At 34.5% G+C, this 27,998-nt stretch overlaps 1 long non-coding RNA gene across 1 annotated transcript; it reads right to left on the bottom strand.

The window, feature by feature from the left end:
- Positions 1 to 27,998, bottom strand: LOC135330202 (uncharacterized). Its single transcript, XR_010392050.1, has 3 exons — positions 27,867 to 27,998; positions 13,945 to 14,082; positions 1 to 325 (listed from the first exon to the last, which is right to left on the bottom strand). It is a non-coding gene; the product is annotated as an uncharacterized LOC135330202 (long non-coding RNA).

Below are 27,998 nucleotides of genomic sequence, written 5' to 3'. Positions count from 1 at the left end.
CAGTTTTTATAGGTTCTTGCCCCACCTCTGGGAGGTGCTTCCTCGCTTCCCATGCAGATTAACTGTCATGCGCAGGGCTGGGGGCATCTGGGGGTCTCCTGCTCATGCGCAGATGGCAAATGAGTACGTGCAGTTCATGCCCTAGAGATGACCTTCTGCCCTTTTCGCGCCCTTTTTACCTCGTGCAGATGCACGAGGTTGTTTACCTCACAGATGGCTCCCGGGGGCGCCCACGCGGCATTGCCCGACGCGCCTTGGCACCAGCGGCTTTCCAGCAGCAGCAGCAGCAATGTCGAGACAAAACCGCATGTAGAGAACCGGTCCTCTACAATAGCAAAGAAGAAGTTGAAGCCTTGTTTCTATTATTTCAGGGTCAGAAGCTAAGTAGTAAATTGCATTCTTTCATGTACTGTGTTTTTTGCTTTCTTGTCCTTTCTCACCCCAGATTATGGAGGAAGGAAGAAAATCATGAATGAAAATGAATCCCTTACAGTTCATACACTACATCATGTTCTGGTACAATTTTGCAGGAATCCATGGTGATTCTGGATATGCTTGAAAATTTAGAAGATTTTGACTCCTTGCTTATGTAGGATAGTCACTTACATTAATAACTTAAGTGGGATATTTATGGAGCACAGTACCTAAGGGTTTCTAAGGGTTCCTAAGTAACCCTGCTTACAACTAAGTAACCTATCCTAAGTACCCTAAGGGTTTCTCTCAGTCAAAGAATCACAGCAAGATTTTCCTCATTACATAATGTATTTTCTCTCTAATTAGGTAATAATGGGCAATCTTTCATAAACAATAATTATTTCCCCTTGAGCATTTAGAGCAAATATGCACAGACTGCTACATGTAAAACAAAGTATTCAGAGTAGTTAAGCACATATTGCTCTGGCTTCCAGCTGGCCATGAATTCTTTGTAATTAGCAAAATACCCAAGGTTCTTTTTTTAGTTTCTGGTTTGGCTTCCAGCTTCTGTTAATGCCTTGCAAAAACTGGAAACTGAAAAATAACAAAACATTGTGTATGTAAAACCTTTAGACGTACACAAATATAACATTTAGACAGTTAGCGGGGTGGTTGTTCAAGTTTCCATAACTATTCAGCTCAACTGTTCCTCTGGGTACTGCACATTATCTGGTGGTGATGATACCTACTAAAACCATTGAACTAACCATTACACAGATGTTAATCTTGATTTTTTTGATGGGGCTGCACATCATCTGGATCTTTAAGTTGGATCTTCCTGCTCCTCTGCCTTAAGTAAACATATCAGAAGCACTGAAAGAGCTTCTACCCTCTAATGCTCTTTTTTATAAGAATAAAAAATAAGAAGTTAACTTCTAGCATGGAGAAAATTAGATATAGACAATATGGGCTGAAATATGAAGGGTATTAAAAAAAAAAAAAACATTCCCCTGGCCCTGGACCCAACAGGTCCAGGATAAGACCTGTGCTTTTTCTTAGACCAGTAAATTTAAGAATCATTTTGGGTTGCCACAAATTCTAATAGGCCTCCTTGTGTTTCTAGAATAAAATATTCCTTCTTTGCCTCTGAAAGCTGACTGAACGCCTGTTCCTGCTCCTCCCAAGTATTTATCAGTCTTGACTTGCTTGCTATAAAAGTGTTTGTTCTTGTGCTCCAAAAGCTTTTTCCACCTGAGCTGCTCTGCTGCTCTCAGATCATGTGCTGTCTCCCTCTCTGTCTAGAGTTTTCTGCTTGACTTTGACCAGGAGGAGAAAGCCTTCCTCTTTCTTGATCTGTTAAAACCTTTTAATAAAACATGCCCTGGAAACAGTGGCCAAAGAAACAAAAGATACATACCAGTATTCATAAACCAAAAAATTAAACATTCGCAACATGATGTTCTTAAAAAGAAATCTCTTTAGGATCTATATATTGATCAAACACAGTCATTGTTTCCACTAAATAGGACTTACAAATGGAAAAATATAGCATGAGAGAAGATGTTGTCTTTCACTGTTTTTGTTACAAAGAATATTCTAAAAATAAAGATGCAGCTAATAAAACCTGGATTTTTTTTGGCGGGGGGGAGGTTTCAGGGATTTTGGAGCTAAACTGACATACTGATTTTTATTATATGCAAGATGATATCAAATATTACATAATTAAGTTTAATAAACCTCCCTAATAGACTTCTGTTTTTACCTTATGGATTGCTAGGAAATACTCTAGATATTATAATACAAACTTAATCATATTTCTACTGAAATCAGTGGAATTTATCACTCTTTTGGCTGAAAATCTGAAAAAGAATATATGACCAATTTAGAAAATCTTTTCTAAGGAGTAGTATGAAGTTCGAAATTATTTTCATGAACTGCAATATTTCTGTTTTTAGAAAAAAGAGAAGAAAGAAATCCAACGCCAGCAAATATTTTCCTAAGTACCTCACCTTCCTCTTTAAGAATCTAGACCAATACATAATGAACTTCTCTATATTATTGTATAATGTAATTTGACTCTGATTTTGCATAATTTTACTAAACTAGGATATAGGTATATCCATATCTAGACATAGTTACTCCAGGATATGACTACAATCAACTACAGTCATGGACTCTTTCTGACCTTTTACTGTAAAAGGCTTCTGGAGTGACTGAACTCCTAATTTAGCCATCATGGTTAAATTCCTCAACTTGGATACAGTAAATTGAGGCCAATGTAAGTATATGTTTTTTGGGTTTTTTTGTTTTTAATAATATCACCACATTTGAAAGCTATTTTAAGTATGGTTTCCATCTCTGTTTTTGCATATACACACATGCATTCATATAGGTATGCACATGTGTATATATACATATAAATAAAATCTTGTGTGTCTTGTTCTTTAAACAGCATTTGTAAGATGAAGGAACTACAGTGGAGAGTTACAGTATAAGTAACCATTTGGGATAAAGAAAATAAAGCTAAACACATGCACGTATGAAAGCTGCACTAGGTTTTGGGGGTTTTTTTTGTTTTTTTTCCCCCAATTATCATCATTGACGATAAGGCTTATTAGAGTTATTGGAGAGATTTTGAACTCACTAAATTAATGTTACTGAATTCTTGTATGTTGTCATTTGAGTGTGTACTTGTGTATCTACTTTTAATTTGCTCTTGTAATAGCTTCAATTTGCCCTTATAGTAGAAACCTCCAGAAAGCCTGTTAATACCAGATGTGCAATAGTGGGGAAAAAACAAAAAAAAAGTCTGCTTTGTTTCCTCTGTTACAATGCCCTGAAGGTGTGGTGTTATCAAAGAATAATTCTGGCACTGTTAGGCCTTAATTGCTTAATTATTAGATGCACACTTCCTGTCTTCAGAACTCAATTGCTTTGTAAAAACCTGCAGTAGATAAACTACTGTTTAAGTTCATTTTTTTACAGCCTATATCCAAACTGAGACATTAAATTATCATATATTGAAACTTGGTTTAGAAAATGCACTATAAAAATAAATAAAATAAAAGGATAAGATAGCCAGCCAACTTCTGATGAGACTATTGATTCTATTAAAAATTACAACATTATCACTCACTTAAAAGATCAACAAATATTCCTGCATGTGTACCTTGATGCATTAAAAATTGGCTAGTGCTGGTAGGAAGAGACCTACTTAAAATTTTTTCTGTGTTCACAGAGTAGCTACCACAGATTGGGCTACCTTAGCCATATGAAGGCCGTTGTCCTTCCCTTCAGGCCCTTCAGGGTGCTGAGTTTGAAGTCTGATGTTCTGCTTCACCTTTTCCAGCTCATCTCCACTCAGTGAGATGTGAATAACTCCTATTGCTGATTGCTGACCAAATGCCTGCAACATTCTTGCAAAGCAGAACTTCATAGTGAGAAAGTGGTGACGTGAGCTGGACTATAGACAGCTGGAGAATTTTCTCATCCCTATCCACTAAGATCCTCTTCTCTATACCTTTTAAAAGCTCGATCATATATTAGCTGCATAGCTGACGCAGTTCATGAGGCCTCAAAAAATAAAGGTCAAAACATACAGACAGTTTGATAATGGAGTACTTAAAACTGATTTTTTTCTTTTCGTCTTTGGAATTTTTGCTTTTACACTTGCTTCTGCTGCTTTAAGACACTGTAAGACAGAATAATAGTGGTAATGTAACTGAATGGAAAAAAAAGGGGAGGGGAGTCAGAAGGTTGATACAATCCACTTTATTCAATTAAACGCATCTGCATCACCTCATACCACAATAGATAATAGAATGATTGAAGAATTTCCTACCTAATAATGAATGCATTATCATGGGGTGAAGCCCACCCAGAAACACCTTCCAAGCAAATGAGACCTTGAGTACATCTACTCATCTCTAATAGACTAGATAAACAAGTAAGAGTAGAAAACAAAGAAGCAATAAAGGAACTTTCCAATGTAACTGCTGCTAACTTTACATTTTTGAAAACATATTTGGGGTGGGTGACCAGTGGGTGACAGAAACCACAGGGACAATGGCTAACTGGCCTTAGTCAAAGAGACTGACCTGGTGCTACATCATTAGAAAGGCCATTGGCAACTTATATAGACAATCTAATATAAATAGTTACTAAGTGATTTCTATAAACAACAATGAACAGATAAGACAATAGCTTCACTGCGGGGGTGGGGAGTGTGTGGGGGGTCTGACTTGGCCTGGAGGGGCTAGGGAGAAGACTAGTGTGAGTGTGTTGCAGAATAAAAACCTTAGAATAGGGGTTGCTATCCATCTTCTATGCCCATCCTGCTTTTTAAATAAATTCTAGATTATGTCATTGTGGTGTGGATCTGTTCTTGCAGCCACCCTGCCCAATTCCCCCAGGAATAATTAAAGCAGAATCTGAGACAGTGTTTATTCTGGGATTTCGGGCATAAAGCCTGAGATTATTGGAGTCTTTCTAGCCCTTATATCTATCTGAGGTTTTCAACAACTTCCTCAAAGCTTTTCTAGTAAATGATTCTCTCCTAGCTATTATATGTCTCCATCGCAGCCTCAGTATCCATTTTCTTATAATCATGTTAGAGGTTAAAACTCAATTTATTATGTATCACCCATGTCTATATACATATATGCAGGTTCTTGGACATACTTAATGCATACTTTTGCATTTTATGTTTTGTGATGAATCCACAACTTTTAATGAAAGGAAGATAGCTTTATTTCTCAGAGTGACCATGTGTCATCACAAGAAGGCCATTTTCAGGGCAGAAACATTGTATTTTCTGTGTTCTTCTTACATAGACATTTCTGCAAATTAATGCTTATGAGACTAATATATTATTTCTTTTCCAAAGTAGGGTAATTCATGCAGAAATTATAATCAGCAGAAGAAAATACAACAATAAAATACTGCCTTAATATTGACAGTGCTCACATTGCAAAGGAGATGCACTGCCACTTTGGTGAATGCACAGTTTTTCATAAAATGCATTCACCACTACATGAAAAACATACCTTAAGAGGAAAATGTGTTTCAATCACGTACCTACTCTGTGTGTCTTTCTAAGTCATACAATCAGTGCAAAGCTATAGGCTGAGGTTGAAGTTATAGGTATAAGTTCATTAAGTAAAGTTCTATGTCAAACTTTTTGCCCAAGTTCAGGCCAAATGCTTGTTGTAGGCTTTTCTGATCTCCAAGTTATGAATGTAGATAATTTGATACCAGGCAGGTAGTAATAATATTTTTCTAAGGAATGATTAGCCTAAACATGTCCTGTTAGTAATGCAGACTTTCTCAATCAATTTCATTCAGTCAATAGTTAAATCCAAATCTTTTCTTGATGAGTCAGTAATAATCATACACGTGCAGGTGATATAAAAATGAGGTTAACTAAATGGGTGTTTTTCTGTTGATTGCCTCTCTGGTTTCATAGGTTTGAAATACATTTAAAAAGGCTATTATTTTCCAGAGTTTCACAGACATAAAATATTATAGATATATATGTGCATCAAGATCTGTTCTTATTTCTAGACCTAGATGTTAAATAAGTCTTTGGGAATTTCAGTTACTTGATATGCTCCTTTCAGCAGCACTTGTCCCCAGAGTTGTTTGACATTGTAAAAAAACTCTTAAAAAAAGAATTGTGATCTTATATATTTGGTTCTAATTCTAAATGATAGTCTATACTGAAATACAGAATTATTTTGTTCTTAGAACAATTAAGAAAATTAAGCATATAGAATGAGAAATTAATAACAAGGAAAGCCACATTTAGGTTTCCAAAACAAATGCACTTTTTTGTTCTCATAATAAATCTACCGTGTTTAATTATGGAACATATGGTTTTACTGTAATCTTAGTGACTTGTTTTCTATTTATTTATTATTTGCTTGTCTTTTAGTATGGCTAATTAATTATGAGTTAGATCTATTTAAAATACAGTAGTCCAATCCAATGCGTATGACACTGAAATTTGAATCTCATGAAAAGTCAAGAATTTCAACCTACAGAAGGACATGGTTTTAGGACATAAATGCAGGCCAAATATGTTTTTTCTTTTTTTTTTCCCCCCAGCATGTAGCGGGAGAATAATGCACATTTTCATTGCTTTCATTTTTATTCCAGTGATCCGGACACAATCTCAATAAAGCCACTAGAAGTTGTCTTCATAGGTAAGCTGGTGTATGTTTGCTCCTAAAGTAATCTTTATTCATGAAAAATAATATCACATGATCATAATGTGCTTATCCACAAATAATACTTACCACGCCTATATGATAAATATACATTAACTTAAAATTTCTATTCAAATATAAATGCACTTAATGATAAATAGAAATCTAGTGAATGAATTTAATTGTGATGTTGCTAAATATTTAAAGCCACGATTAAAATACTACTAAATTTTGCAGTTCTTACTTGAGCAAACTTATCCATTTTGATGTTGGCTTTATCTGAATAAAGGCTGAATGGCTTAAGCCTTAGGCATTACCATTGTAAAAATCCATCATATGCTTAATAATAATAGCTTTTGAAAATTTTCAGGTGAAACAAAATCCCTGTATTACAAGTCATTTGTACTCAGGGGAAAAAAAAAAAAAAAAAAAAAAAAAAGGAAAAGGCTTATTATATGAATAAGGGAGTGAAATTGATTTCTTTTTTAATTATGGTAAACTGCTAGAGAGCATACATGCATAACCATAAATACCTTTTTGTATCCTGGTATGATATGCTGCATTTTTATGATGCATAAGTAATTCTTCCTAAATAATAATATAAAAAGGCAACTTCTTGTCATCTTTGTTCGGCTCTAGATTAAAAGAACTGAAAATGCTACTGTGTCTAATAAAAATTCATCACCTCCTTTTCACTGTCATATTCTCCTATACATGTTAAGGCGGAGGTCAAGACAGGTGGAAGAAAAGTTTAATATTTTTACCTGAAGAAAGTTCCATTACAGTTTAAGTATTCAGTGGAGCCTTATTAGAAACATATTGCTGGAAAAATGTAAAAGAGAATTTGAGCACACATTAAGTTAAAACTGTAGGAAAGAGATTATTTTAAAGACACAGATATGCTTCCTGTGTAGTTCTTGGTTCACAAGACAGGATTTGGGGGGGGGTTGTTTGTTTTTATTCTTCAGGAATACAAACATCTTGTGGAAGCATCTAATAGTATTAATATGTATACTTATCATTATTCGTAGTACACATAGTGTTTCATTCTCTGCTTTCTGTTTCATCAATTTGACCTCAAATTTCATTATACTGAGTTACGACAAAGTGGTGCCTTTTATCCGCACAGATCTCCACTGACTTTGAAAGTAAGCTATCTCTTTGGATCAGTGTGGAATGTGAGCCAGCACTGGAGTGAAACTTTTATAAAACAAAACAAAACAAAATTTAATATATTGAAATATAGAATTAAAGTGAGACAAAAACCAGTCAATTCTGAAAACTTATTTTTGATACACAAAAGATTTTTTTTTTGTCTGGGAGTCCTTTTTTCAGAGAAAATTTCCTCACTCTTTCTTCGTGTGTGTGTTTGTGATCTAGACTACTGTGCTCCTTAAGTCACCGAATCAGTTCTCATTAGTACACCATTCATTATTTTAGTAGGTCATCTACCAAATTATTTCTAGTTTTTTTAAATGTTTTCCTTTTCAAGGAGTAGTTCCACACTTATTGTTAATCTTGTCCTGTCATCAGTGTTTTCAGTTGAGATCAATACTTTTTATGTTGTTCCTTTTCTTCTCTTTCTTCACCACACTAATACACCTGAAGAGAAAAACTATCTTAAATGTTCTAGATACTTCTCAGAGTTTTGTGGATACATTACTAACAATTGCCAATGACACAAAAGTAAAAAGAGTTTGATGAAAACCGTAATAAAAAGGAATTCATAATACAGAATAAAGTCAGAGTTTTTGTCATTGTGGCTTTGTCCTTCTCAAGAGTCATTGCATCTCTGCTTCAAAGATATTTCATGACTATGCTGCTTGACCCATGAAATTGCCTTTTTCTACTTATGCATATGTTAACAAACATTGATTTATTGTGTCCTCCTTCTGCTGTATGGGTCATTGGCAATGTACCATGGTGTAACTGTTGAGGGGGGGGAGTGTTCTTTTTTTGTTGCTCCTTTTTTCTAATTTCTTTTAACATAATGATTATGTTAATTCAAGGTTATATTGTTTATAATAAGGTATGACACATTTTGTGTATAAATAGTATAAACTTTTTTCACTTGTTTACTGTGTGAAAATCCACTTAGAACTATATTGTGTGCTTTTTATCTCATTGTTGCAATAGGTATCAAATAGTCTCTAAAATGCATAAGTGGAAGAAATAGAAAGAGATTGAAGGTTTGGGGAGGACGTAGAAATGTAAAAGTAAGATTGAGCTGTTAAATGGTGTAGAAGGTTTATGCTTGAAGCATAAAAGAAAGTCAAGGAAAAAATGGAATAATGAACTGCCTCTAGATGGAAAAGTCCTATAAGTCATTCTTGTCTTTGACTAGATAAGCTTATTGTAATGTAGTTAGAAGAGTTATTTGATTTTGCTATTCTTCACTGGTGATCAGACCTAAAGAGTACATACTTAGGGGCTGTTTTGGGTTTTTTTTTTTGGTAGAGATTTTAGATTTAAGCTTTTTTTATTATTATTTTAAATTATGTCATAAAGAATCCATACCAGAGATCAGGAAAGAAAGATAACCTTTTCAGGTATTGTAAAAAGGAGGGGGTGATGTCCTCATATGTTTCTTCTAAAGCACAGTTCCTTTTTGTTCTAATATGGATTCTTTGAATTTTTACTCCTTATGTGAAATTTAACAATTGAACAGTTAGGAGGTAAAAATATATGGCTTTATAGTTCTGAAGAAAGCAAAACATATTTCTTCAAAAATTAAGAATAATATAACTCTTAAACACCCAAATGCATATTATATCATGGAATAAAATACTTTTATATTTTAATATGAGTTTGACCTTCCCTGCTGGTAACTATTTATTTATTATTCCTTGGTATTTCCTTGCACTTTATTTTTGTGATATAATGGGCACTAAAGACATAGAAGTTATATTTTTTGGCTTGAACAAAGGAACTTTGCTCCACTTCTGTTCCATCATCTTTTGTCTTCTATGACAGTTAGGACAGTCACAATATGCTGGGTATACTTTCTGGATAAAAATAAGAATTATGATATTGTGGATTTATTTTCAAACTATTTTTTCCCCCCTCAAAGCATGTAGTTTTACAAAACTAAAAAAATTTTTTGAGATGTGTCACTCAAACAAAGGGTTACCTTTCTGTCTATGACTCTGAATCATTGCTACTCTGAGAAGTAGAACATCTACAAAATAGATTGCTTCCAGCTAAGCTGTTTCCTTATTTTCTATGGTTGAATGATGTCTTAGTGATCATTAAGTGACAGGAAAGAGCCTTCTTGTCAGACACACTCTAAGATGACTTTCCATTGTTGCATTTTGCTCTTTTGTAACATCTTTTGTAGTTGAAAAATAGTTATAATTTTGCTTTTATAGAATAAATGTGTGTTTTCTCTTTTAAGCTTGTCTGGTTTTAGGAGTGAAAATGACACTGGCAAACAGTAAGTATGACTTCTCCAGAATTAGTGGCTCCTTGCAGAATAATATTTGTAGATAAACCCACAGATGATTTCAAGATTTGCCAAACTCAAAGGTTTACTGTTAACAACTAGTATTGCCAGCTTCTGGGTGACAAGCAGAAATATCTCCTGACAGGTGTTTCATACCAACATTTTATTAGCAAACAAAACTCAACAAACCACATCTCCTACTACTGTTCCTAAGATCATCACATCTATTATTTCTTCTTTTTTTTCTCCTTCATTCCCATAATTATCATAATAGAAATCGGTATAAAATATTAGAAGCTAGAAAATTTGGTACTACTATAGTGTGGAATTTATTAATAATTATGCTAAAGAAAGTACCAAAATGTTGAGAAGTATGGCTTGAGCACCCAGTTATACTGATAATTGATATTTCCCATAGATTTTTTTTTTTTGGCTCATTTGTAAATATTCTGAGAATGACCTGTTAATAGTTTCAGAAATGTTGCTGTACTGCAAGTGGCATCTGTGTTACTGTCACAGGGGGGACGGTGCAAATGACAAAATGCAGTGCATCTGGATACTGGGGTTTATTTAAGAACCGACTAGATTAGAGCTTTTACTCTGGTTCTCTCTCACATGCACCCACTCGCCTCTCACACAGCGTTGTGTTCACCAGGTCTCAACTTCCCTTCCCTGCAGGGAAATCACTGCTGCTCCGGGAAGGTCAGGCAGAAAGTTGTGTCAGTTCCTGATTTCCCCTTTCTCAGAGATACCAAGGTGACTAGCCAAGGTCCTTGGACATCCACTAGCACATTTTTCTAGTTTTTATTTGTTTGTTTGTGTTTTTGTTTGCGTGTGTGTTAAGTGAATTCTACAACAAACAAACAAATATGTTTAGGCAAGGCTTGAATAATATTCCATCAATGCTGGATCTGTTTATTTCAAAGACCTAGTCACAAAATCAGACCTGCTGGTGTCAAGAAGAGTAGCAAAATTCAAGTTTCTAAGAAATATCAATGCACTAAATGTACTGTTGTCACTTTCAGAAATTTCATATTTGATATATGAAAATTTGATGTCATTAATATTCCAATTTAAGTATTCTAATGCTTAACTCCTTAAAATGAAACATGGAAGACTAAATATATCCTAAGTGTAATAAGCCTAGAAATGTGATTAAAATAAAACTGGCCATTTTATTCTTGACTTAATGTGTAAGGAGCCATAAGAATATAATCAGACCTCATTGACTTTGGCCTTCTATTAGCTATTGAGAGGTGACTAATAATGTCAGTAAATCATACAGTATAACTGAACTCTCACTATTAAGTGAGATTTTTACAGCAAATATTTTTTATGGTTTTGATCTTACTTTTTTCTATTCCTTTTCTGTAACACTATAGATACTACTTCAAAATGTTTAGGTGAAAGAATATGTATTGCACTAAAGTCCAAGACATACCTTGTTCAGATTAGTGACTTATTTCTAGGGAAAACAAACTGCAATGCAACTGGCATACCAATACTTTTAAAGACAAAATTTCTGGGACAAGGCTGTCAATCTCTTAGATAAGGTCCATATCATCTGAGCAGTCTCAAATGACTAGGGTGGAAACTACCACTTTGAGTGACTGCTTATTAATATATTGTAAATACACTGGCCTATGTGATCAGACCATTTTCAAAATTCTTTTACAAAGAGAATGATTTTATTATAAAAAATACTTCCATAACAGCTTACTGAATTCTTTTCTGTTTAATGCTTGTTGGGGGAAAAAATAAAAAGATACTGCCACTGCAAACAAGATCAGTAGTAAATATTATCCCTTCCACAACTCAGTTTTAATGTTCTATGTTATTTCTTTAATTGTAAAACTTATTAATTTAATTAGCATTTTAATTATGTAGTTCTACTTCTAGATCCCAGGTGTCTCCTTAGCTTTAACATTTACAGTTCTGTCTTAAAGGCATTCTCTTGGTGAGTTCATTAAGAAAATCACATTTTTATTAAAAAGTTAGATTGAAAGATTTATGCTGATTTTCAAGTACACTTGAATTCTAAGTTACCTGTTCTCTTCAGGGACATTTTCTAGCAAAGTATAAAGCATGTCTGAAAAATTCTGGAACTAATTGTATATGTCTCTTTCTGCTGTCTTTAATGTAGAACATAGTTAATGAGCTCAGAATTCAGTTACAAATGCTAAAACTATTATGATATTTAATCAAGCAATGAGATAAACGTAAACCAATAGCCTTTTTTTCCCTGTTTTTTCCTTTTTTTTTTTTCCTGCAAAAACAATATATTTGAGAATGTGAATATGTATTCTGGTATACCTAAATCAATCTAAAAAGCTCATGTCTATAAATAGCTGTATCACAGCACCTAGAGCTATCTAGGCCTAGGGAAATAAATCTTTCACTCCTGCCTATGCCCCCCCAAAAAATCTAGAAGGCAAAACTAAAACCTCTAAGAGACCCTATCTTATTATGACTTATGACTTGTTCTTCATCTCATTCTCTCTTCCACCAAATACAGTAACACCACCACCAGCACCAACACCACCCGCAAATTAAAAAAAACAAAAAACAAAAAAACCCCCAGGAAACTGGAACCAGAGGCAGGATCAGGATCTCTGGCTGGTCAGGAATTACCACATGACCACAGAGTACACAAATGGCTCCATTTTCTGTACCCTTATTCTATTTACCTAAGTGGTACATGCTCAAGGGTCTGAAACATTTCTATAGGTTAGTGGCTAATCCATCTTCATTTTAAGATGAGGTCTAAACCAGTATCGGGCACAAGAGAAAATGAATCAAAGAATTGCTGAGGTTGGAAGGGACATCTGGAGACTGTCTAGTGCAACCCCCATGTTCAGAGTAGGGTCAACTAGAGTAGGTTGCTCAGGGCTGTGTCCAGTCCAGTCTGTAAAGATAGAGACTCCATATCCTCTCTAGGCAACTTCCTCCAGGGTTTGACCACCATCACCAAAAAAAAAAAAAAAAGTGTTTTTTTATGTTTAAATGGAATTTCCTGTATTTCAATTTGTGTCAATTGCCTCCTGTCTATTCACTGAACATCACTGAGAAAAGTATGGCTCAGTTTTCTTTACATATTCCCATCAGTTATTTATACACACCGACAAGGTCCCCCCCAAACCTTCTCTTCTCCAGGCTAAATAATTCCAGCTGTCTCAGTCTCTTCTCACAGGAGAGATGCTCCAAATCCTTATCTTTGTGGCCCTTTGCTGGACTCATTCCAATATCCATGCCTATTTTGTAGTGAGGAGCCCAGACCTGGATCCATTACTCCAAGTGTGGCCTCTCCAGGGCTGAGTAGAAGGGAAGGATCCCTTCCCTCAACCTGCTGGCAAGGCAGCCGGCATCTTCCTACTGCAGCCCAGAATACTGTTGGCCTTCTCTGCCACAAAGGTGTATTGCTGGTTTATGGTCAACTAGATGTCTACCAGGACCCCATGTCCTTTTCTGCAAAGTTGTTTGGCAGCTGGTCATCCCTCAGCCTGTTCTGGTGCATGGGATTATTCCTCCTCAGGTGCAGGACCTGACACTTCCCTTTGCTGAACTTCATGAAATTCAAGGTCCCTGTGAATGGCAGCACATCCAGTTTGTCAGCTGCTCCTCCCACTTCTGCATCATCTGCAGACTTACTGAAGGTGCATTCTTATTGTCTATGTCATTAATGAAGATGTTAAACAGCGCTGAACCCAGTAGTGGCCCCTGGGCACACCACTGGTCACTGGCCTTTAGTTGTGCCACAGATCATAACCCTTTAAGCCCAGCAGTTCAGCCAGTTTTCAGTCCACCCCACTGTCCATTTTTCTAGCCCATATTTTATCATTTTGTCTATGAGAATGTTATGGGAGATGGTGTCAGAAGACTTACCTAAGTGAAGATAAACAATATCTGCTGCTCTCTCTTCTTTCACAGAGCCAGTCATCTCATCGTAGAAGGCTGTCAGGTTGTCAGGCATGATTTCCCCTTCATAAATCCATGCTGACTACTCCCAATCACCGTCTTGTCCTTCATATGATTGGAAATGTTTTCCAGGATTATTTTGGTATTCAGAGAATTTTCCTTCCACATTCTGCCTTTTTAATCAATTATGCTGTTGAGGGCATTTTTTTCTATTATGAAATCTTCCAATATTTTAGAAATTCTGGATACTAAACTGACACTACATTTCATCACAAGTAGAACAGTAGATGTGATGGCTGCATTGTTAGCAGAATAGTCAGTGATTCTGGCAGAGGGGCTTCTTTTCACAGGCATTGGATAGACAAGATAAGAAATGGAACATGTCAAAAGAAGAATGATCAAATAGTAGATGTTGTGTTTGAGATATGACTGTTGAAGTATTTTTATAATAGTGAAAGTAGCATCAGGTAAGGAACAAGGAAAAGTAAGTACCTTGGCCTAGAAGCTCTGTAAGACAAAGATTAAGGAAGTAGGAGTCTCCACATTAGACACTATGACTACATTTATAAATCCAACATGACCAGGGCACAGCCTTGATCTCAGATATGCAATCATTCAAGTTGTTTGACTGTTATTACGCTTCTTGTCACAGTTTTAGCTATGCCAGTCAAAAATCTCCCACATACAGTTTCCCTCAGAAATAGTTCCCCGTGTGTAGTTTAGCTGTAATCATCTGCGGCGGAAAAGAGAGAAAAATGTATGCCACTTAAATGCTAAGCCAGAGATCGCTTCTTGCTCTGTTTTACCTATTATTATAAAGATTGCTACTTAACTTTTAAGAGTGCTCCACCCCCAATTTTACTCCAAAGGCTAAAGTTATATATACTGTGCACTGCAAGAGGTAGCTGTCTCAGAATAATAATAAAAGTAGTAACATTGATTTAAAAAAAAGATAAATTTCAAGCCGTTTAAACTTAGATCCCAGGAGGATACAAACAGGGGCATAACCTGCTTCTCTTCACAGCCCATAGTCTTCTGCGTGTATAGTGCAAATGGGTGCCTTGGCCCAGTGAGGATCCAGAGGGAAATTCATTATAGTACTACAGGAAGCTAGTGTCTTGGCAATATTTTACAAATGTATAATTTCCTCCTGATTTTGATCAGACTTATCACTTAAAATCTCCATAAATATGAAACAACTAAAGAAATCGAGATTATAGACAATTATTCTTTACCCATATTCTTTATTTCTCACAGTTACAGCTAAGTTGCTTTCATATGTTCCATATATGTTAAGCTCTCTTTGTTTTAGTAATGATAACATGGTCCTAATCTTCCATTTTAAAGGCCTTACTTTCTCTCTAGTCATTGTCCTGAGTTAAGTGTCACTTACTCAATGTCTATTGTTAGATTGCTATTTATACGTCACTCAGAAAGTAATTTATAATTTTTCCAAGGTAAAAAAAAAGATCATATTGATCAAATACTATTAAGTACTGATCCAGAATAGATCAATATTTGTAAAACTCACCAAATATGCAGAATGTTGGACTAGTCATGTAAATTCAAAGACTTAAATTCTTTTTCCAAATGAAATTGAAAATTATGTCAAAATATCTATGCTCTGCAAATTTTATCATTGAATATTTTAGCTTATCTTCAGTTACTAAACCAAAAATATAACCCAAAGGCAACATAAGACCACGGATAACTTCTGAAAATTATACTGACCTTGTTGAAACTCAAAACAAAAAAATAAGACTAGACTTGTTCAAGACATGTTTGACAGTATTTCTACATCAATTCTGAGAATTTTGACTTAAAACCTGGGTTTTGTTTACCTAAATGCATCTAGGTAGTTATAGGACAATGGAGGCAAACAGGCACTTCCAGAGTGAAAGGATATATTCATATTCATTTTGTGTAAGTTGGTGTCTAGGGATGTCTGTTTCCTTCCATTTTTTTTAAAGAGAGGCTAGAGTGACCAGTTGAAATGGATATACAGACTGTGACTGAGTTGCCTATACATGGGCACTTAGTGCCATTTGAAACACACTTGAATATCCAAGATGTCCATATGGGGTTGACAATTACAACCAAGAAGATATATATCTTTATAAACCAAAGATCAGAGGCCAGTCAATATACTTTGTGGCATCTCAACTAACACTACACACCTATGGATTATGAAGCTGACTATCCTCTAGAGTGAGGTTCAGCTCCAGACTGAGATACCTCACTATGGGTGTCTACACATAAACTAGATGTGCAAGTGCCAAACAGTCAGTGGAGACTGTACTGAATACAAATAAATGATGATTCTGATGCACATGCACAGACATTTATTGCTACCCAGGTTGCCTTCAGGTATGTCACTGCTGATTTATTTCATCTTTTCTTATAACTGATACATAGATATATATTACTTAGGAAACTAGAGATCAGTGTGATGGATGTACTTAAAAGACTGATAAATCAGGCCAGTTTTAAAGGTTAAAATAAAACCATACTAGAGTGACATTCATTAACAACATACTTCATGCTGATAGTTCTTCCTCATTATCAGTCATTATCTCTACCTATTCAAAGGAGTCAGTCCCACTACAGTTAGCTGTGAGTGAACACAACCACAGAGCTGATGCCATGTAGTTAGCATTGATGACTACTGTCATTGAGGATTTTAATTGCTGCAATCAAGGTGGCTAGACTTGAGAGCTCTTCCACAAGAGAAGCTGAAACCAAAGTGGGTGTCTTCTTTCTTCTCCCTCCCCCAGTCTGGGGTCTTATTCTTTTAAAAGTAGTTTGACTTTTTAGACAATTCCCAGTCCTTGGTCTCCAACCCTGGACTACATGTTGCATGACGCTGAGTGAGGAGTTACTTTCCCAAGCCTGAGAAGGTGCCTTATCCTGTTGCTCAACTGTTTTTTTCCTTCCTTAGCTGCTGTTTCTTTCCTTAAAGCTAAAGTGTCTTTTCCCAGCTCTTGAAATTTGATGTTGTCATTTGTTCTCATTGATACGTTAGTAAGTATTTCTCACCAATCTCTAAAATAAACTGGCATGTGACCCTAGCAAAATATTAAAGCACTGAGTTTCTCTTTGTCTCATTATAATAAAGTAAATCTGAATTATTTCAGGCCCACTGATTACATGATCTTAATTTCAAACTGTGTATATGTAAAAATTAACACAATTGATGTGAAATGATATGAGATTTCAGTGAGCCATGCAGGAATGAAGAAAACATTTTCTCAACTTATTGTAGTTTTTCACTCAGCAGAAGCTAACTAGACTTCTCCATCTAATTAATTGAAGCCTCTGTATAAAACAAGTGCATTAGTAAAAAACACTGAATATAAGTTTGAGTTATACTGGTCAGCTGAATTTTCATATACATTTGATTATGATACTTTTAACTACAAAACAGTGGAAATCAGTTCTGTCTAGTTACTTCACAGTAAAAAAGCTTCTGAAGTACATACTCTATAAAATTCATCTACATATTCCAGGAACACTTTGAAGTGAAGAAACACAATGAAGATGCTTATTTTTGGCCACTTTTTTTGGGGGGTGCATTGGATATAACTTAAATAAAAATAGCCTAAAAGGAAATCACATTATTCTCTTTTTGTCCCCCTATCTAAGCCTGATGTGCATAGACTATACATCACATTAATTTCATGAAATGCAGAAATGCATGAAATGCATATGAAATATGAATTCTCCAAATTTGCATGCGCTACCTATCTTGGAATGAGACAATGTCTGAGGAATGCTTGATGTCACCATAAAGATGAAATGAGTACTCATAAAGCCATTCTGACTATGTCTGTCATACTACATGTTTCATCAGAGCAAAAACTCCCCTCAGCTCAAATTTCCCAGTCCGCAGTTTTCCCAAGTCATCTATAGGACTTTCCTTGTGTGTGTTGTTTTATTTTTTTTCCCTGCTGAACACCATCTGTAATCCATGCTTTATTAACATTATTTAAGGTAGACTGAAATTCCACTGCATAGCTATCCATCTCTGTTAACAGTGAATTTGTGCCTAGAATGTGAGTTTTTTCACATATTTCAGAAATGCTAGTTGTATTCTGAAAAAAAAAAAAGTGGTAACAGCTTTTATTCTATGTTCAGAAAGAATTACAGCTACAGTTCTCAGGTAACAGTTCAAGATATCAATAGATTTTAAGTATACAATCATAAAAAGTAGTGCTTAGTTATAATAATAATAAATAATAATAAATAATATTAAATAATATAATAACTCCTGTTGACCTCTTTCAAAATCCTTGTGTCTGGAATATGATGAAGCCAAAATACAGAGCAATCTATGCAATACTGTGGAATCTCAGGGGTACTGTCCTATTTACTATCCTGAGAACAATTTAGGAACTGAAGAGGGAGAATAGCTGTGCTACAGGTATGAGACAATGGTCTTTGCAGTAAATGAAGATATTCCAGCCTGTACTTTCTCTTTTCTGCCCATCTGCCTCAGACATGTGCAGTATTGGTTAGTTCCGCTGCAGTTTTTTAAATCTGTGGGAGGACAGAAAGAGATGGAAGGGAAAACCACCTTCAGTGGTGGCTTGGAAGAAGAGTGAGGAGAAACATTTATGACAAAGTTTTTCATCAAAAATAAGTGCTCTGGTCAACTGGATTTATTTCTGATTTTGCCTCGAAATGGCACAACGCTACATTTCTAAGAAAAAACCCTCAAAATATAAAAAGTTAAATTCCAATATTTGCATATTTTTAGAAACAAGAATTAGAGTTCTCCCTTCAAATCAAACTTTATCTGGAAATTTTATAAAATTATAAAAAGATTAAATCATTCCATCTCCCCTATGATTGTTTGTGTGTGTCTGTGTGTGTGTACGTGTATGTGTACGTGTAAGATTGGGTATATTTAATTCCTAGTCCCTATATTTCCCGCTTTTAAAGTGGGATTCAATGGAAATGATAACGATTCATTAAATTAACCAGAACTAATAGAATTCCAAACCTTTTCTCTAACAAATAGTGCAGGATAAAATATATATTTTTATGTTTTTGAGCTTTTTATTATTATTTGTCAAGGTGTTAACATATTAGTTTTATATTTTACTTTTAAGTCAAGCTAACTGATAAAATGCTGAAAGTTTGTTGGGAGGAGATTTGGCACATCAGCCGATGTTTACTTTTAAATAGCATATCCGTTGTGCATTCCATTTCATTGAATACTTTAGCAAAAACATGCGAGAAATATGTTGAGGCCGGTTTCATCCTCCAAAATAGCCAAGCTATAATCTGAGCATTAGGATGCAGTAAAACTCCATCAGCATGGAGTGGCATTTTATAGTCCCCACATACTGAATTTCAGCCCTTCAGATTTTTCTTTGCAGAACTGGCCTTGTTCCCTGCTCACTCTGTGCTGTTAGCCTAGCACTAATCACTGTGTGTCTCTGACAGAAAAGACATTTTCTGGAAAAGGAGGAGAGTAAGAAATCTATTAAGTTCCTCTAACATTTGACACATTGTGACTGTATCTGTAGCTATTTATAAAAGGAATCAAGGAAACATTGCCTTATACTGTAAAAATAAATGTCTAGATTTCTAAATCCAATGGAGCGCTTAAGAACATGTTTATCTTTAAATATGTGTATAATCCCACAGATGTTAGAAAGCTTTAGTTAGTCTTTTGCTTAAATTTTCAGATGAAATATTTTGATGAGCCATGGTGTTAGATGCAGTGCCAGAAAATTTTATATATGCTTTCAATATTTAAATAAATGAATAAATAAATCTATTCTTATCTTTTAAAATAAGTATTCTGATTTTTGTGTTGACATCAATATGGCTATCTAACAGCCATTCCAATGTATATCGTTAAGAAAATTTATCTGTTTAGAAAATGATATAGCTAGAACTCCTTTCCATTTCTTTCTACCTTATATTAAAAGCCATTTTTAGAATGATATCTTTTATAATTTTTTTCACTCTATCAGGTGTGTTTGCAAAGTGAATCTTGGTTGACTGAGTATGATTTTAATCAACAGAATCCACAGAAAGGGGTGTAGAAATGAGACAGAATAAAAGACATAATACCTAGAGAAGTTTGCTTTTAGGTCTTTTACTTTCTTTGAATCTTCAAAGCCCCCTGACAAGATGCTATAAAAGTGCCACCTATATGTTACTATTCCAAAGTGCCTCTAATATTTAAAAGATCTCTAGACTTTCAAGTGTACAAGGCTGTCCTCTGGGCAGTGAGTAACAAAAAAGTACCAAAATATTAAATAAAGTAGTAGCCAGAGGTCAAGCCATTGAATTTCATTACTGAGCTGTCAGTTAGACATACTGTGATGTCTTGATAAGAGAAGTCCTTCTTCGTCAGTATAGTGGACTGCGAGTGACAAAGTGAGAAAGCTGTCTAGTCTTCTCTCGGCAGAGGAATTTTGGAAAGGGTGAGAAGAGAATAGAGAGGAGAAGAAAAGGAGAAGAATGAAATTTAGCCTAGAAGACAAACTAAATTTTATCTTAATCCCAAATGTCTAGATTGTCTCTGGTGAAAAGAAGGTTGTGTATAGTTGCGTATAGTAAAAGAACCAATAAAAAACAATTGAAACACCCAAGGTAAATAACTGAACTGTAGATCCGAAGGAATAATTGGTCAAACACGTGAATCATAAAAGAGAATTCTATATCACTGATTTCCATCTGTGCTTAGAGACACTCATGCTAGAAACCATATAATTGCGAGTTTATTGACAAGTGGCAGTCAGAGGGAAGAACATTCTTTATGGTGCGCAGCTCAGTGAAGTACTATTGTATGCACCATTTAATGAACACTCCATGCCTAGTCCAAGGACTGTGCATTGTGGTACAGAACAAAATCTTAGACTGAAGTAAATGCTTTTTTTATTTCTTTTAAATAACTGCAAAACTTCTCAAATTAATTTATAATAATCTCTCTTCCCATCATGTTATAGCTGTGAATTACAGAAGAGAGATTTTCAGCCTTGTGATGCAGCATGGACTGCTCAACATCACTTAGATTTTTAACCCTAACTTTTTTCATCAAGCTAAAGTTGGTTCTTTAGGGCTGGTAGGTTTGTTATGAGTATTTAACAACTGAGATGATAACTAAATGGACTGCTGTATGCAGGACATGGACAGGCAGAAAGTCCTATCTTGGATTCAGTTGGTAATCCAGAATAGAAAGGCTTTGTATTTCAGACTACTAGTAATTATGCATTCCATTATTACTTTGGTAACATTAGTCCAGAAAACCTGATTTGGGGTTAATAATATATATAGTTCAGCTTCTTTTTAACAGACATATTAATTGAAATCAGTTGGTTTGGGGAAATAATTAAATTAGTGCTGAGGCTCACTGGAGGAGGAACTGAAAAATAAAGTTTTTAGAAGATAAATTAAAAATTCACATAATGTAATAGATGTCAGTTAGAATAACTTAAATCCTTGCCTCTGGTGGACAAAATGAACCAAATAAATGAAATTAATTTTATTTATTGTACATCACCAGATGTAGATGTGACTGTAGTATCAGTATGGAAGATAAGCATTACCTTTCCCTCCACATTGAGTCATAAGAGGGGTACACGTTTCTTCCATCTCACATCACAGAGGAAGCAATTCTTCCAAGCGGGTTTGCTAGCAACTAGGCCTGGACAGCAAACATGCATATGTAATTTTTTTAGCAGTTGCACACCTTTAAGTTATTCCTTTTCCTTGGAAAAGTACATAATTTGTCAACATGGAGGCATTAAAAGATAGCTAGGTCTTTAGAATAAATCCTCGACTTCCATCACACAACAAAATGGAATACATAGTAACATGCTGGTTATATCTAGTATGGTAAGATCATATGAAACAGGTCAGGAGTTTTCTATTTTAATTTTTCTGTATTGTGTAAATCTTGCTAGGACATCATCTATAAAAACCTTTGCATGTGACCTTCTTTAATGCATTTGCCCTTTGCAAGATCTTTAAGAATCTTAAGAGTTTTCTCCAAGAGAAAAGTAGTCTGAGATATATACTGCACTTTTACTATCAGTGAGAATTTAGCTGGCATCTTTTTCACTTCAAAGAAGAAGCACAAATTCTTGAGCAAAATATTTAATCCATGACTGTCTTTTGCCCCTCACAGATTGGTAGCTTATCTTATCAATATATAAATCATTTCCTATGAGGAACGATCCAGTATTTTCCTATTTAGTGTTGGGGCTTCTGGGAGGCATTAAAACTAATTTCTATCTAAAGTTATGTTTTTTGAATTGATCTGCAATTATAATTAGGTAAAAGCTAACGATCAAAGAAATAAGTCTGCAAAAGTATTACGGAAAAAGTATTTTCATTTCTGGTTAAGGTTCAAGAAAGGCAGCAGTTACAGCAGGGATGAATTTGGTCCTAATTCTGTAAATAAGAAATTGATATTTCACTGATCCTTATTTCTAGTATGTTAACCAAGAAAATAATTTCCTCACTTAACTTGCTGCAAAGACCACTATGGAATAAGATTTGTGTCTTCATTCTACCGTATGTAGAACAAATATAAAATAATGGTTCTTTGGGGGGTTATTGTAAACATGCCTAAATAAAACTTTTATTGTAAAATTCAAATGGCTTGGATTTGATGTTCATAAATATGATTAAATGAATTCACAACACTACTTTTTTCTTGAGAAAAAAAACCCATCAATAACAAAAACTCCTTTTTATAGAGCTATTCCAAATTATTCTCCAAGGGCTTAGAGACAACACTGAGCCTGGCTGTTCAAATTTTGTATGAGGCCAGATCTTTTGTCTGCTAAATTTGCTGTTGTTCACATAAACCTAAGGCAATGGCTTCAGTGCTATATAAGCCATAATATTTACTCAGCCAGCTTTATCAGTATATTCTTACTTTCTAGTCACCTCTTCAAGATATAGTTTCACAGTCTCTGCCTTGAATAAAACCTGCTTCACATTCAATCAATTTCTATCTCTTAGTTGATAGATTTTTTACTAAATGATACTTTATACTGAATGAACTACTTATGAAGTTATATTACTTTTCTAGATCTATATTATCTTCTGATAATTGATTGAAGACTTAGCAAAAGACTCAAAATCTCAGAAAGGCAAAACAGTGAGTAATCTTTTCTCCTTTCAGACAAAATCGTGGATGAGTCATGACTATCTGTGAGGTCACTAAGTTGTGACATTTATTTTTGAATAGTTTTGAAGTTACTTGTCATGGCTATATATGCATATAGCCATAACAAGTCATACAACAGTATTGTGTGAGGAGAAAAAAATAATTGAAAACTACAGAAACAAACACTGTGGCATTTTCAAGAGACTTTTGCAGTAAGGGGCTTTTCAAAGAAGACTTCCATAATCATGAAATCCAGTCACTTTGCTTCAGAAAAAATATATCCAAATGTAGTTGTGCTTGTATTCATCCTAGTAAAAATGGGCCAGACTGGTCTTTCATTTTCTGTCTCTTGAGTGCATGCAGGAGGTAGAACTGGAAACATCGCAGTAGTCCAAAGATTCTATCGGTTGTCTGGTTTTATAAGTACATTCACTGTTAAAAGGCACTGACCACTGCTGAGGTCCACTACTGTTTATGCAGTGATTATGCTTTGAAAGCCCTCCTCAACTGAAGTTGGTTTTGGTGGCAACATGAAAAGGATTTCTCTCAACAATAAGAAGATTGGGAGCAGGTGGCTCTGCCAGATAGTCCAAATCTTTGAAGCATGAATAAGCCTCTTGAATTCATGGCCTGAGCAGAAACTACATCAAGTGTGGCTTTACACTTGGGTAAATCTGCTTGAAGTAAAAGACAGATCAGTCTGCCCAGCTGTTTCTCCTTGAGTTTTCTGCATTGCCATGGCATCCACAACTATGAAAGGGGACTATTTACCAAACTTTTTAATTGACTGGAAGCATACAAGTCCAAGAAGAATAGAGATTAATGAGATGAACATTTCTCAACTTTTTCATTAGTATTTTAATGTGGTCAAATCACCCCTTTGAAATTTTGCATTACATACATATTTACTAGTGGGAAGAAGGCATGTAGAGATGCTCAGCTGTGCTTATCTTAAACAAAAAAATGCAAACCAAAAATATATTTTAAAAGCAAAAAAACCCTAAATATTTTTATTTTTACCAGTTTTAGTACTTATTTTGCATAATGGAAAGTGGAGTCAGATGTTACGAATGGAATTAATCTCAGATAATTTTAATCATAGAAAAGGTAGGCATCTTTTCTAAGCTTAATATGTAGGCCTTCTTAATAGTCAGTGAAGTAAAACAGGCATTTCTAGGAAATGATTCATCCTGAATCATAATAGGTGTTGAAGAGAAATACAACGAATCACCCCGAAATACTTGTCCCTTGACTCTAGACAGAATGTAAATGACTAGTTTAGATCAAATGCTTGACTTCAACATACTTAACATTAGGTGAGGTGAACCCTGTTCTGAATGTTGAATCCGAACCCACATATGAAGCCACAGTCAGAGTGTGTTTTAAATGTTGGAATCTCCAGAGACTCTTTGAGCAAATACACTGATTTATCAGGACCGTCTTTAACAACATTTTAATATTTTACATCTAAGCATAACTGTATTTGCTGCTGTCTGCTCAAATGCTGCTTTCAAACTGCTTTTGCAAAATGGTGTGATCTTTCTGGGAACCATTTATGCCCAACAATTGAACTGGCTCTCTGCCTTACCATTTTAGTGGCAGTGGTAGCCTTTGACTTGCTGCCAAAAGAGTTGTCTGTTTTGTGTAAAAATTGCTGGGTGTTGCAGGAATGAATAGCTATGAACAAAGACTGAACAAACTTTCAGGTTGCCATGAAACAAGCCTAAAGGCATTATGAAGTGCATTCATATTATGAAAATTTTGCCACTTTGGTAGTTATGACAAGACAGAATTATGGCTAAAAGGCATGGAGTTTTCAGCCTCCCTGCAAGCTGTTTTTGAAGAAAATGTTGAGGGAAAGGAATGTTGAAATTTAGACCCTCCTCAGAGTGTTACCTCTGTAAGTATAAATTATCCTGATTGATGAGTAGTAACTAATTCTGCATATTAAGCCAAGACTTCTATTCAAAATCAGTACAAAAATTTAGAATTTAGAAGCTATTATTTTCTAAATCTTACTTACAGCTTCACTGCTATACAGCATAGTATTACCAAGAAAAGAAAGCCTCTTGTAAAAATAGTGGAAGTGACATTTATAAGGAAAACTTGTTAAATATTAAAAATCAAAAGCATTTATCTGTAAAAAAAAAAAACTTTATATAAAGCAATATAAAGAGATACTACAACTGAACATTAGTCTTGATTTATCAAAATTAATATAAATAGATCTACTCATTTTCCTGAACATTTTCTTTGGTAAGAAGTTCCTTCCCTCATTAATTGTGTAATTAATTCGTATCAATGCAATGAACTTGCAAGAAACTTTAATTCCTCTTTAAGTCACTCTTAAGCTTTTAATCTGAAATTAACTAACATGAGCATAGCTGAATAAGACTATATTTATGATTTAAGATTCAAATATCCCCTTAGCTTCAAGACATGTTACTACAGACATCTGAATTAGGAACTGATACTGATTTTATGAGAATCCATTTGATAACTTAACAGTTCCATAAAGTAAAGAGAACTCCCCCTTTCAGGGAATTGTACAGTAATCCCTAATATATATTCAGGGCCACCTCTGGCTATAAATATGTTCCTATCTGCCATTTGACACTATCTATTTTCTTGTTCATTGTTCTTAAGGTAAGGTATTTTAATACAAGTTGATACCTGTGGAAAAACTGCAGTCAATAATTAAAAACTTTTTAAATAAATCATCAGTAAAGGTGATAAATCCTTTTTTAGTGTTTATTTACTTACTTAAATTCCTGAGAATTGTGTAGGAAAAACTTTACCACTAGTGAAACTGTATATTTTTCATTAGTACTTTTACAGTGACTACTCTGATCTCAAATGATATATTCTATTTTTAACTTTTAAAATAGCATTAAAAAGCAGTTCTTTATAAAATACTGCTTTTGATTATTACTGCATTATTTATGGTGTAACTCAAAGAAGAGTGAAATCAGTGTAGTATTATATGGTTAAAAAATGTTTAACAAAGGTCAAAATCAAACCTGAAATGTATGTGTAAAATTATAACAAAGAAGTAAAGATTTTAATTCACCTTTGGCCCTGCCTTTGGAATACACATAAAGAGCACAGGAAATGTCCCTGCTGCTTAACAGAGCACAGGGCAGAGAATTACTCATGTTTATGTGCAGAAGTGGAAATATGTTAATGCTGTCATTACAACATTGGATGAGACTTAGTAGCCAAAGTCTGGCAATATGCTGATGTGCTAGCATATTTCTAGACTGCAGCTGACTTCTTTCTGCAGCATGTTTGGCTTTGTATGTCTGATCTTCTCTATTGCACAGTATATATAAGCCATACTACTTGTGACTTTTCAGTTTCTTGATGCGTATTTCCTTTAATGTTCTAATTTTTAATTATTAATTTTTTAAAAAAAAACCCTAATAATCAAAGTATCAAATACTTTTATTGATATTTATTATGATGAGTTTATATCAACAGAGCCATTCAGTCCTTTTTTGTTATTATTATTTTAATATAATCTAAAAATAATCAATTAAAAATCTTCCTTAGTAAAAAATTTTATTCTGCGGGGGATAATTTTAAATTAATGATAGTATGGGTGGGTTAGCTACTTTTTATTCTTTAGATGTTTTATAAAGGATTTGGGAAGGGTTTTTTGAGGTGGGAGTAGCATGCTATTTTAATGATGAGGAGAAGTATAACAATGATCTTGTACATTAAATACACTGGTTATACTTTTATAAAATTTTTGCCCTCAAAATTGTTTTTATTTGACAGCAGAGAAAAAAAAAGACTACTAAAAGATTTCCCCTCTATGTTAAGACTCTGTAGAATGCATGTTGATAGTTCATATTATTTATTATTTCTCAAAGTCAGAAGAATATGATACTTGGATTATTCAGGGGAAAATATAAAATTGCTTACATATATATATACATATATTAAAGAATTGTCAAAAATAATACCGTGTTAAAAGCAATAATTCTTACATCACTACCTGCTTAACTATTTCTGATTTTTCTCTAGATACCAGCATTTTCCACTAGCATTTCAAAAGTAAGCAATGCACAATTGTACACGGTTGAGTACACTGCACTTTTGGGGTGGAGGGGGAACAAGAGTTAACAATGCATGACTGTAAATCCCATTCTAGATACCTCTCTGAGGAGAATTTCATTTGAGCAAGAGCAGAATAAAGTTAAAAAAAGAAAAGTGTTTCTATTGTACCCACAAATATTATGAATTTCAATATTATGTAATCAATGCATTTGAGACCCATTCCTCAAGACAATGTCTCTGAATAACACAGGAGCATGATTAGATTTCTAATGAGTATTGTATAGAACTTTAATTAAAAATGACACAATCTCAGATTAATTATGCATCCACAGTTCACTTAAACTGTATTTGCTGGCATCACAAGTTTAAGGAATGCTGTACTAGTGACTTATGAATAGCTACAAAGATTAAATTACTATCATAACACTCAGTTAAAAACTCTATGTATCGTTGTTTCTTTCTTTAGATAAACTAAAGTGTATATCCCATTAATCCTTAAAAGGTTATTTCTCAGCTTGCTAGAGAAAACGAAAGGTGATGGAACAAATTATATATACTTTCCAGCAATATTAAACCATGTCAAAAGACTTAGATGAGGGGAAAGATAGAACTTTGGTTTCAATAGCTCTGTTCTGTTCTTCCCATAAATATTGAGAAAACCAGGCACATATGCTGGGCTGTGGTTTCTTACCTTTTGATCCACTTAATCTTTTCTTTCCTTAACCATTACCGTGAAAAGTGTCCACCTGAGCAAGAAGATGGGTATCAGCTTATTGTAGCAGACCGAATAGCTGTCTGCTCCAGTCTTCTGTCTCGACAAAAT

The sequence above is a fragment of the Dromaius novaehollandiae genome, chromosome 1 (genome assembly GCF_036370855.1).
Source record: "Dromaius novaehollandiae isolate bDroNov1 chromosome 1, bDroNov1.hap1, whole genome shotgun sequence".
Taxonomy (NCBI): domain Eukaryota; kingdom Metazoa; phylum Chordata; class Aves; order Casuariiformes; family Dromaiidae; genus Dromaius; species Dromaius novaehollandiae.
Note: the sequence above shows the minus strand (reverse complement) of the source record. Positions and strands in the feature narration are given on the sequence as shown.